At 40.7% G+C, this 11,520-nt stretch overlaps 1 pseudogene across 1 annotated transcript; it reads right to left on the bottom strand.

Annotated features, from left to right (window-relative positions):
- Positions 1–257: 257 nt before the first annotated feature.
- LOC113024934 (hyaluronidase PH-20-like) lies at positions 258–7,640 on the bottom strand (annotated as a pseudogene). Its single transcript, XR_013910539.1, has 4 exons — positions 7,403–7,640; positions 4,181–5,139; positions 1,144–1,233; positions 258–1,037 (listed from the first exon to the last, which is right to left on the bottom strand). The product of XR_013910539.1 is annotated as a hyaluronidase PH-20-like (transcript).
- Between the last annotated feature and the right edge of the window lie 3,880 nt (positions 7,641–11,520).

The raw sequence follows: 11,520 nt of genomic DNA, 5'->3' as shown, positions 1-11,520 counted from the left end.
GTCATAGAAAGAGCACCACCTGTGTCTGTTATTAAAACACACCTGCCACTAAATTGTTCAATAATCCTAATGCTAAGCATGTTATATTCACTACTCACTAGTACAGTGACAAAGAAATTATGTTAGTTGCAGCTGATAATTGTTATCATAGTTATTTTATTAACCAGCTGGCTTTAAGTACCACAGCAGATAAGAGCCAATGCGAGGGCCAGTAGCAGGGCCTGAGGTTGTTAATTTTAGCATCACAATGTTGCATTTTGTATTGATTAAATTTTGGGAGGCTTTTATTGTGTAAATGCCTAATAATAATAGCATAAGGCAGTATTTGGTTGTGAATTTTGTGCTGGTAAAAACTCCTACTGTGGTGACCTCTTGTGGTACGATAAGAGCCATTATGGAACATGGCACAGGATATACCCAGTTCTTTCTGATCTTTGGTGTCAATTATCGGTATATAATTGACAGGTAATCACAAAAACACAGGTTAAGTCCATTTTAACCCTTTTTTAGTTTAGACATATTTTATGAAAGAAGGCTGTTGAAATGAAATAAAAAGTTCCTTTAAACAAACTTATGATCGTCTATCCACCGGAGGCAAAGGCAAACACACTCACTTACTCACTCACAAACACCCACACCAAGACACACAAATATAAATGTACATGGAGGATGGAGTGTGTCCTATCAGCAGTGCGGTTCCTTGTGTTGATGACTGCGTCGTGAATGACATTGAGCGTAATGACCGACTGGCATGGCTTTTCAGTATAGCACATGCAGTCAAAGTTTTTGTCGAACAAGTTGATGTCATCTTGTGAGAGACCACCGCTCACAGTCAAAGGTCCACCCCGGTGTTGCTGCTTGATCTGGTAGTGACATGAGTGCAGATGAAGGAACACGTCATCATCCCAGTGCTTCCTTATACAGCGACCTTGGCCCTGGCAAAGTGCATCACCACAGAGGCGTGTTGCAGTGGAAACATTCACAATGTACCTGTTTATAACCTGCTCCAAGTGATGTTGTGCATCAAAGCAAGAGTCCTGCAGGGTTGTGGGATATTGGAACATTTGATTAAAATGTTATGATTGAAGTCTTGCATGAAAGATACCTAAAAGCAACCAATTTCCTATCAAAAGTACAATCTACCTCTGTGTCTGTGACATTCATGTCTCCCCAAGATATGACGCCAGCAGCACCCAGAGCAGCAGCTTCTCCAGTGGTGTTAACCAGATCAAACTGCACAATTCAATTTTCAATTCAATTCAATTCAATTTTATTTATATAGCGCCAAATCACAACAAAAGTCGCCTCAAGGCGCTTCATAGATACAGAGAAAAACCCAACAATCATATGACCCCCTATGAGCAAGCACTTTGGCGACAGTGGGAAGGAAAAACTCCCTTTTAACAGGAAGAAACCTCCGGCAGAACCAGGCTCAGGGAGGGGCGGCCATCTGCTGCGACCGGTTGGGGTGAGAGAAGGAAGACAGGATAAAAGACATGCTGTGGAAGAGAGACAGAGGTTAATAACAGATATGATTCAGTGCAGAGAGGTCTGTTAATACATAGTGAGTGAGACACAAGAAAGCCCAACAGCGTCTCTTCTTTCTGAGAAGACTGAGAAAGGCCCGGCTTCCACCACCGATCCTGACCACCTTCTATAGAGGAACTATTGAGAGCATCCTGAGCGGCTGCATCACTGTCTGGTTTGGGAGCTGTGCCATATCAGACCGCAAGACCCTACAGCGGATAGTGGGAACAGCAGAGAAGATCATCGGGGTCTCTCTACCCTCTATTGAGGACATCTACACCACACGCTGCATTCGCAAAGCCACCAGCATTGTGGCTGATCGGACACACCCCTCTCACACACTCTTTACACTCCTGCCATCTGGAAAAAGGTACCGAAGCATTCTGGCACGCACATCCAGACTGTGCAACAGCTTTTTTCCACAAGCCATCCGTCTCCTCAGCAAAAAGGGACTGACTGATAAACACGCACACACACACATACACTAACATTATCACTCAGCTTAACTCAAATACCTCAAAACATTGAGACTGGACTGACTAACCAACACAAAGCGCAAACACACTGACCTACACCACCAAACCATCGCACACACCAACCTGTAAATGCTCTTTTGCACAATATTATTACTAGATATATTATATATTATTATTTTTTTATGCACTAACTTGTCTTGTAGCACCTTGGTTTCTGGAGGAACGTTGTTTCGCCTCACTGTGTATTTTTAAACTGTATATGGTTGAAGTGACAATAAAGTTGAACTTGAACTTGAACTTGAACTTGAGAAAGGTGACTGGAAAGGAAAAACTCAATGCATCATGGGAATCCCCCGGCAGCCTAAGTCTATTGCAAAATAACTAAGGGAGGATTCAGGATCACCTGGTCCAGCCCTAACTATATGCTTTAGCAAAAAGGAAAGTTTTAAGCCTAATCTTGAAAGTAGAGATAGTGTCTGTCTCCCGAATCCAAACTGGAAGCTGGTTCCACAGAAGAGGGGCCTGAAAACTGAAGGCTCTCCCTCCCATTCTACTTTTAAATACTCTAGGAACAACAAGTAGGCCTGCAGAGCGAGAGCGAAGTGCTCTAATAGGGTGATATGGTACTACAAGGTCATTAAGATAAGATGGGGCCTGATTATTTAAGACCTTGTATGTGAGGAGCAGGATTTTGAATTCAATTCTGGATTTAACAGGAAGCCAATGAAGGGAAGCCAAAACAGGAGAAATATGCTCTCTCTTTCTAGTCCCTGTCAGGACTCTTGCTGCAGCATTTTGGATTAGTTGAAGGCTTTTCAGCGAGTTTTTTGGACATCCTGATAATAATGAGTTACAGTCGTCCAGCCTGGAAGTAATAAATGCATGAACTAGTTTTTCAGCGTCACTCTGAGACAGGATATTTCTAATTTTAGAGATGTTGCGCAAATGGAAGAAAGCAGTCTTACATATTTGTTTAATATGTGCGTTGAAGGACATGTCCTGGTCAAAAATGACTCCAAGGTTCCTCACAGTGTTACTGGAGGCCAAGGTAATACCATCCAGAGTAAGAATCTGGTTAGATACCATATTTCTAAGATTTTCAGGGCCGAGTACAATAACCTCAGTTTTATCTGAATTAAGAAGCAGAAAGTTAGCGGCCATCCAGGTCTTTATGTCTTTAAGACATTCCTGCAGTCTAACTAATTGGTGTGTGTTATCTGGCTTCATGGACAGATAGAGCTGGGTGTCATCGGCATAACAGTGAAAATGTATGCTATGTCTTCTAATGATGCTGCCTAAGGGAAGCATGTATAATGTAAACAGAATTGGTCCTAGCACTGAACCCTGTGGAACTCCATAATTAACCTCAGTGTGTGAAGAGGACTCACAAACAGAACAGAAAGAGTCAGAGTAATGTTGACTGATAGTTGAAACTCATTATTCATGTATAAGACTAAAACAAGCCTATTCCTAAATACTTTGTAGCAATTACCTAATTCCCTGATAACATGTGTTTGTGTGTGTGTTTTTAAATGTCATGTATTGTTACAGGTTTTTATGAAATCATTGTTTAAGACTGAGTGCAGGAACGTGGGTGTAATCCTGAGTATAATGGAAGATTTGATAGGAAATTAAGTAAACAAACCATGTTTATTGTTGTTCCCTTAAAGCTTTAGCTTAATCCAGTGAGTAAATAATACACTATAAAAGTTTTAACTCTAATAAAAGATAAGGATAACAAAGAATGTAGCTTCAGGACAATTAATACTGGTTTCACTTTTGAAGGCTTTTAAAAATTGAAACATAAGAACAAAAAACAAAAGCAAACAAACAAAAAACATAATTGTTTGTTTCCATGTACTCTGTGCTCTGCTAAAGTAGCTTTCCATGATTCACTGTCTACTTTGACATTAGAATGAATAAAGATGAGGAAAACATCTGCCTGAAAAAAAAAGTTTTTTGAATAGCCTGAAGCCTAAGCTATAGTGCTGGAAGATGTTAGTGAACAAAGTTTACTGTGAATGAGAGCCTTGTACTTAGAAAGTAGTTCATCCCTAAATTCTATGTTGGATGGCAGATACCTTTCATTCCATCAAGGATTGGTGAGGCACACAGAGCACAAATTGTTTCTCAAGGTAATACAATACAATACTGTGTGTTGAGCAGTGATGTCTTACTTCTGACACATAGTCATCAACGCTGTCCTTGTACACAGGTCTTATGTAGGCATAGATAGGGATTGAATAGGTGCTTTGGGGGAGGGTTGATACCCTCATGGCTTCCTGGATGCGATGGCGAACAAACAAACGAGCTTTCCAGGAGTCTTTGAGGACCAACTCCAGGTAGATGGAAGGAAAGAGTGCCGTGGACTCTTTTCAGAGCCACAAAAGATTTTCATTCCTCTGCTTCTCAATATCAGGACACTCTCCAGTGAAGCCCACCATGTCCTGGTTGTAGTCATAGTTATAGCAGTCAGGATACAAGTAGTAACCCCAAAGTCTTTTTGGCCTCAGTTTCTTCCCAATTTGGATGGACAAAATACCTCTTGGCTGCTCTTTCAAACACAATCTTTGCCCTTTCCTCTGCTTCATCTTCAGAAAGTGAAGTGTTCTTCTTTTTGACCTTTTCGATTGAAACCTCTCTGTAGATATATTTGCTTCCCCAGTTTCGAATCCACTGCGGTCTCCACTCTTCAAAGTCAAGCACAGCCAGGCCAGGTCCATCGGTGGGAATATAGTGCTTGATGTCATCTGCAGCATCGTCATGGTGGTCCTGCATGTCTGTTATTTGCGGCAAATCTTCATCATGCATTTCTCCAGTGTCTTCGTCAATATAGGGAAAGATGCCAAAGCGGTCAATGTAAAATATGGAGATGCTTTGGTTGGTCACCGTTTTCAGGGTGCTGCTGACAACGCTGAAGTAGGAGAGGTCAAGGGGCATACCAAAGTGGATGTTACACAGTTCAGTTGGAGCATTCCACGTGAACATGAAGTGATGGCCAGGAAGGATAGGGTAGTCTGTCCTTGGTAAGGACCTACAGGAGGATATCAGGGCCATTGCGCTGACAAACAGGAATAAAAAATGCTGTGTTTCATGGATCAGTTTCACTCCATACATTTTGTAACAAGAATGAGATCTGTCATAAAAGGAAACAAACACCAGTTAGGTTTGAGGCCCTGATATTGATATTCATCTTGCTTGGACAGATTTGTGCTGATGCCAGACTTATTGCTCTTTTTCTGTCTTCAAAAGGGGCAAAGTATAAAAGATGGAATTTCATTAATGAAATCATTTCTTAATTTTCCCAACATTTTCTTGTTCTTACCACATTCCAACATTTCTTTTGTATGCATGACAACAAGACGGGCTTGCCCCTGCATGTTCACGAAGTGACGACTTCAGTATTTAGCCTCACATGCAAAGACACTAAATTCCTTTTGCAGGAGCAAAAGTTTTTATAAAGCTACATTAATAAGAGCACTTATTAATAACACCATATATCCAAACAAAATTCCATCTTATAAAATCTTCCAAAACAATAACTTTTGGAAGATTTACAAATGTTGCAAATACAGTTACAAACACAATAAATTTGCTAAATCTTCATCAACAAAGTTTTTTTTTTCTTCAAATTTTCAATTTTAGTTTTATTAAACTTGATGAACTAATGATACATATTCTTGTTAGTAAATGTAAGAGAAGTTGGGTTAAGTAATGGCAGGGTGCAAGTCTTTAGAGCATCTTATTGATTCAATGCTCAAGATTATTTTTCACACAAAGCGATTTCTCCAGGATTTAGTTTTTTCCCCATGCTTTGCAGACAGCAGTGAAACCTTATGACTTGCTCTTTTTTTAGCAGAAGATGTGTTGTGTTCTCAATATACTGAAGAAAAAGAGCTGACTAAGCAATTGCTTGGCTTTCCCTTTGGTCTTCCCTTGTTGTATAACAGAAATGTAGCTACTCAGTAGGTACAGTTAATGTCTCTGATGTTCTCAATTCACTTGGAACAGTTACAAAGTTACAAGAAATATTGATAATAACAAAATGTTTCCACTCTGAATTGCCAAAGGCTGTAGGGGGATATCTTTTTATCCTTAAGAAATGAAATCATCACTTGAAAGTATTTTGTATTTACCTTGGTTACCTTTGTTTAATATAATTAAAATGTTTGTGTTGATCTGAAATATTTAAATGAGTTGATTGCAACAACTAAATAAATGTTAAATGGACTGCTGTTTATATAAAGGTTTCGTATTCTACTTCTACTTTACTATACTAGCAGTCACCTATGGTGATAAAATGCCCATCCCTACGAGTTTGAAGGCAATGTTTGGGCTCAAAAGGTGGTTTTAGTGTCAGGCTTCCAATTAGGTTATGGTTAGGTTTAGGCTGAGGTTTAGGATTAGGCATTCATTTTTGATGGTTAGCGTTAGGATAAGCGGCTAATGTGTGTGTGTGTGTGTGTGTGTGTGTGTGTGTGTGTGTGTGTGTGTGTGTGTGTGTGTGTGTGTGTGTACTTGCGTTAGGAACCACTAGTAAGCCTGCAGTGTCAGAGCGAAGTGCTCTACTTTGGTGAAATGGTATTATGAGGTCTTTAAGGTAAGATGAGGCCTGATTATTTAAACACTTTGTATGTGAGGGGAGGGATTTAAAATTTGATTCTGGATTTAACAGGGAGCCAATAAAGAGAAGCCAGTATGAGAGAAATATGCTCTCTCTTGCTAGTACCTGTCAGTGCTCTTTAACCATCTATTCCTCAAATCTACATCTCTCCTAAGAAGAAATTAAGCCTTTGGATCAAATGCAGCATTTTGGATCAAATGCAGGCTTTTCATGGAGTTTTTAGGACATCCTGATGATAATGAATTTCAATAGTCTGTTGCCGGTTAACCTGATCAGTTTTCAAATGTTCATCCAATTGTTTTTTATAGTACAATTTACAAAAAATCTAATTTAAAATGAGTTAATATTTTTTTAACATTGTGTTTCTTCTCAATTCAAACATTTAATATGTTTGTTGTTTTATTGTGAATAAAATATGGGTTCATGAGATTTGCAAATCATTAAATTCTGTGTTTATTTACATTTCAAACAGTGTTAAAGCATTTTGTGAACTGGGTGTAGTTTTGCAAGGACCATCCCTGGGATTAACATAGTTTTAACAGTTATTAAAAAAAACCTTGACCTTAGAAAATGTTTCCTAACCCACATAATGACAGTTTTATTTGAGTTCTATTTATTCAACACTACACTCTTGCCAAGTTATATTTAAAGTAGAAAGCATTTCAGAGCTGCTGGCAAACTTGACCCTATAATAAATCCCTACTAAACTCTCAATCAAACTTTAAATATAAACATGTTAATCAGGTAAATGAAGTCTCATTAATTATGTACTTACTTGTTCTGCGGGTCCAATTTGTTTTGGTCCAAAGTAAGCCCTCAGTGAGTAATTAATACCCGTTAGTCTCCTCGTTAAATAAGCTCTTGCAAGTGCTTGAATTATAGGTGGACCAATTGTGGTAGCTTGTCAGAGCTGAATGATCTGCTTCCTTGAGGTGTTCCCTCCTTTTTGGGCTGTCTTGATGTGTTCCAGGTTCCCTCCTTACTGCCTGGAGGAAGATAGCTGAGGAACCTCTGGGTTGAGAACAATCTGTCCTACCGCTACCACTCGCAGACAAAGTCTCTGTCCAGACACGCAAAGAATGTGAGTGTTTGAACTTGGTCATTTGTTTGTGGAAATGTAATAAGAAGGAAATCCACCTTTAGGTTAGTTATCAAAGTGATAAAATGTATGGACCAGATGGCTGGTTTCACCAAAGATCTTTACTCATAACAACAGATTTTGCAAAGAAAAGCGTCTGGACTTCTTTAAGTTGCTTGAAGACGTTTCACCTTTCATCCGAGAAGCTTCTTCAGTTCTAAGGTCAAATGGTGGAGAGTCCCAGATATAAACCTAGTGGGTGTTTCCCCCCACAGAGGGACAAAAGGACCCCCTGATGATCCTCTAATCGCCTGAGCCAAGGTGTGAAACTGGGTGTGGGTCCCAATCAGCCAGAGTTTCGGGTGTGTTCATTGTGAAACCAGGCCCCACCTTATCATGCGAATTCCTGAGGTCAGATGGCCCAGGATGTGAGTGGGCGTTAAGGCGTCTGGGAAGGGATCTCAAAACTGGATTATAGATGGTAGAGAGTTGGTGTCGTAAACCCCCGCCTCTGTTCAAAGATGGTCGCTCACAGTGGACATAGATGGCTTCTTTCACTCCTCTTTCAAACCATCTGTCCTCTCTGTCCAAAATGTGAACATTGGCATCCTCGAAAGAGTGTCCTTTATCCTTAAGATGCAGATGGACTGCTGAGTCTTGTCCTGTGGAGGTGGCTCTTCTGTGTTGTGCCATGCGCTTGTGAAGTGGCTGTTTGGTCTCTCCAATGTAGAGGTCTGAGCATTCCTCGCTGCACTGTACAGCATACACCACATTGTTAAGTTTGTGTTTTGGCGTTTTGTCTTTCGGGTGAACCAGTTTCTGTCTGAGCGTGTTGCTGGGTCTGAAATGCACCGGGATGCTTGGAGAAAACTCTCCTGAGTTTCTCTGATACGCCGGCTACATAGGGGATGACAATGTTGTTGCGTCTGTCCTTCTTATCCTCCCTCGCTGGTGTCTGGTCTTCTTTTCTGTGCCTCTTTGCTGACTTTAAGAACGCCCATTTAGGATAGCCGCACGTTTTGAGTGCTTACTTTACATGTGTGTGTTCCTTCTTTTTTCCTTCAGGCTTAGAGGGAACATGTTCTGCCCGGTGGTGTAGGGTCCTAATTACTCCAAGTTTGTGTTCCAGAGGGTGATGGGAGTCAAAGTGGAGGTACTGGTCCGTGTGTGTGGGCTTCTGGTAAACTTCGATGTTGAGTTTGCCGTTCTCTTCAATGTGCACGGCGCAGTCCAGGAAAGGCAAACAGTTGTCCTTTGTGTCTTCCCTGGTGAACTTGATGTTTTTATCCACAGCGTTAATGTGCGCAGTGAAGGATTCCACTTCTTGTGTCTTGATTTTGACCCAGGTGTCGTCCACATATCTGTACCAGTGGCTGGGTACTGTTCCTTTGAAAGAGCCAAGAGCCTTCCTTTCCACTTCTTCCGTGTAAAGGTTGGCTACAATAGAAAGACAAAACGCCAAAACACAAACTTAACAATGTGGTGTATGCTGTACAGTGCAGCGAGGAATGCTCAGACCTCTACATTGGAGAGACCAAACAGCCACTTCACAAGCGCATGGCACAACACAGAAGAGCCACCTCCACAGGACAAGACTCAGCAGTCCATCTGCATCTTAAGGACAAAGGACACTCTTTCGAGGATGCCAATGTTCACATTTTGGACAGAGAGGACAGATGGTTTGAAAGAGGAGTGAAAGAAGCATCTATGTCCACTGTGAGCGACCATCTTTGAACAGAGGCGGGGGTTTACGACACCAACTCTCTGCCATCTATAATCCAGTTTTGAGATCCCTTCCCAGACGCCTTAACGCCCACTCACATCCTGGGCCATCTGACCTCAGGAATTCGCATGATAAGGTGGGGCCAGGTTTCACAATGAACACACCCGAAACTCTGGCTGATTGGGACCCACACCCAGTTTCACACCTTGGCTCAGGCGATTAGAGGATCATCAGGGGGTCCTTTTGTCCCTCTGTGGGGGGTTACTCCCACTAGGTTTATATCTGGGACTCTCCACCAGTTGACCTTAGAACTGAAGAAGCTTCTCGGATGAAAGGTGAAACGTCTTCAAGCAACTTAAAGAAGTCCAGACGCTTTTCTTTGCAAGCTCCTTTGACTACGATGACCTGGATGACTGAGAACCTTCACAGACAACAACAGATTTTAAATGTTGTTTTTACATAACAAAAGAAAGGGTATATTTTAAATTGTGCCAAGTAATTAAATTCTGTAAACTGTTTCTACAAATTACTAACTTTGATTAACACTAGTCATTTTATACAGACCCATAATGTTTCTGTTTCAATGTTTCTTACGCATACTCCATGTAGTTTCACTTACATATATGTATACTTGTATGCTTTTTATTTTATTTTGTTTATTTATTTGTTTTCCCCTTGTTGTGTATTGTTTTCTCTTCTTACCTTTGCACCTTTGTGGTCCACCTACCCAATTTCATTGTGCAAGAAACTGCACAATGACAATACAAAACTCTAAGTCCAAGTCTGATTTTAAGGAAATCTCTTGTTTGGTTAAGATTTGAAACCCAATAAGTCTACAGTACAAATAGTCTAACCTTTGTGGAACTATACATGGATGGGAATCAAGAACCAGTGCCCAGTAGTTCAGAGAGCACGATGCCATAGTGCAAACTGGATCCAGGACAGAAAGCAGCACACAGACAGCATGCTAACATTAAGCTAGCAAAGAATCCAGAGTAAAGTTAAATCTGAGCAAATGCTGATCTCACCCCAGCAGCCAGACCCTGAACTTCAACAGCTAAAAAAAATGATGATCCTCTGTTTCTACCTGTTCAGGTTTCTACAATATAAGCACTGTGTTACAAAGACTGGTTTTCCTCTGCTTTGTGACCATACTTAGCTAATGAGAGGAAGATAATATGTATGTCCTCATTAGGATAGGGATTTGTGCTGGTGTGTGGGACTGTAACTGATAGGTTTATATTCTTAAATTATAATTGTGAGACAACATATTTAAGTTCATTTTACATAGAAACAGTGATGTAATGTACTGCATTACTGTAATAAAAATATTCTGTATAGTATGTGTAATACGTTACTCTTTTGAGAACCAAAAAAATGACCCCAAAAGTGATCTCAACAAAGAGGGGAAATACCTCCAACATGCAAAAGCATTTGACCACATAGCAGGCAGTCAGTCTGCAAAATAGTAATATTGTAATTCTGTTTAGCAATCATGATTACAACAGTGAGAACTGATAAGAGAATTGAATCGATAATGGAATCAGAATGGCTAAACTCTTATTGATTCCCAGCCCTAGTTCTTTAGTTGTGGAAAAAATCTTAAATTTTTGAAACAATGTAATGTTTATTTTTATAATGTTGAGTTTCAGGTTCTTGGGAGGCCGATAGTGTTCTGTTGTGTATTCTTCTATCTGTGTATGCTTTTACTGCATTACATGTTTGGGATCATTGCCATGCTGTAAAAGGAAACTTTTGTCAGGCGGGACGGACTCAGGCGTAGACTGAGGAATACAGTTACACAGTTCTTTATTAAGCAACACCAGGTGCTCTAGATACAGGTGGGGGGAAGGTGGGGGTTTCCAGGGATCCACTGGGTTAGTGGAAACGGGATCGCCACACTCACTCAGCTCCTCTCGCTGCTCGCGGGGAATTCCTTCCTCACACTCAGGGGATCCAAGGTTCATGATTCGGGACAGGTCCAGGAAATCTATTTACAAAGCTAGCACTAGGAGAACCAGAAGTTTGCAGAGCCGAGCTTTTACTAACATGAGTTACTCAATATTCCAGCGACGAGTAGCTCAGCGCTCCT

This window comes from Astatotilapia calliptera, chromosome 7 (assembly GCF_964374335.1).
Source record: "Astatotilapia calliptera chromosome 7, fAstCal68.1, whole genome shotgun sequence".
NCBI lineage: Eukaryota > Metazoa > Chordata > Actinopteri > Cichliformes > Cichlidae > Astatotilapia > Astatotilapia calliptera.
Note: the sequence above shows the minus strand (reverse complement) of the source record. Positions and strands in the feature narration are given on the sequence as shown.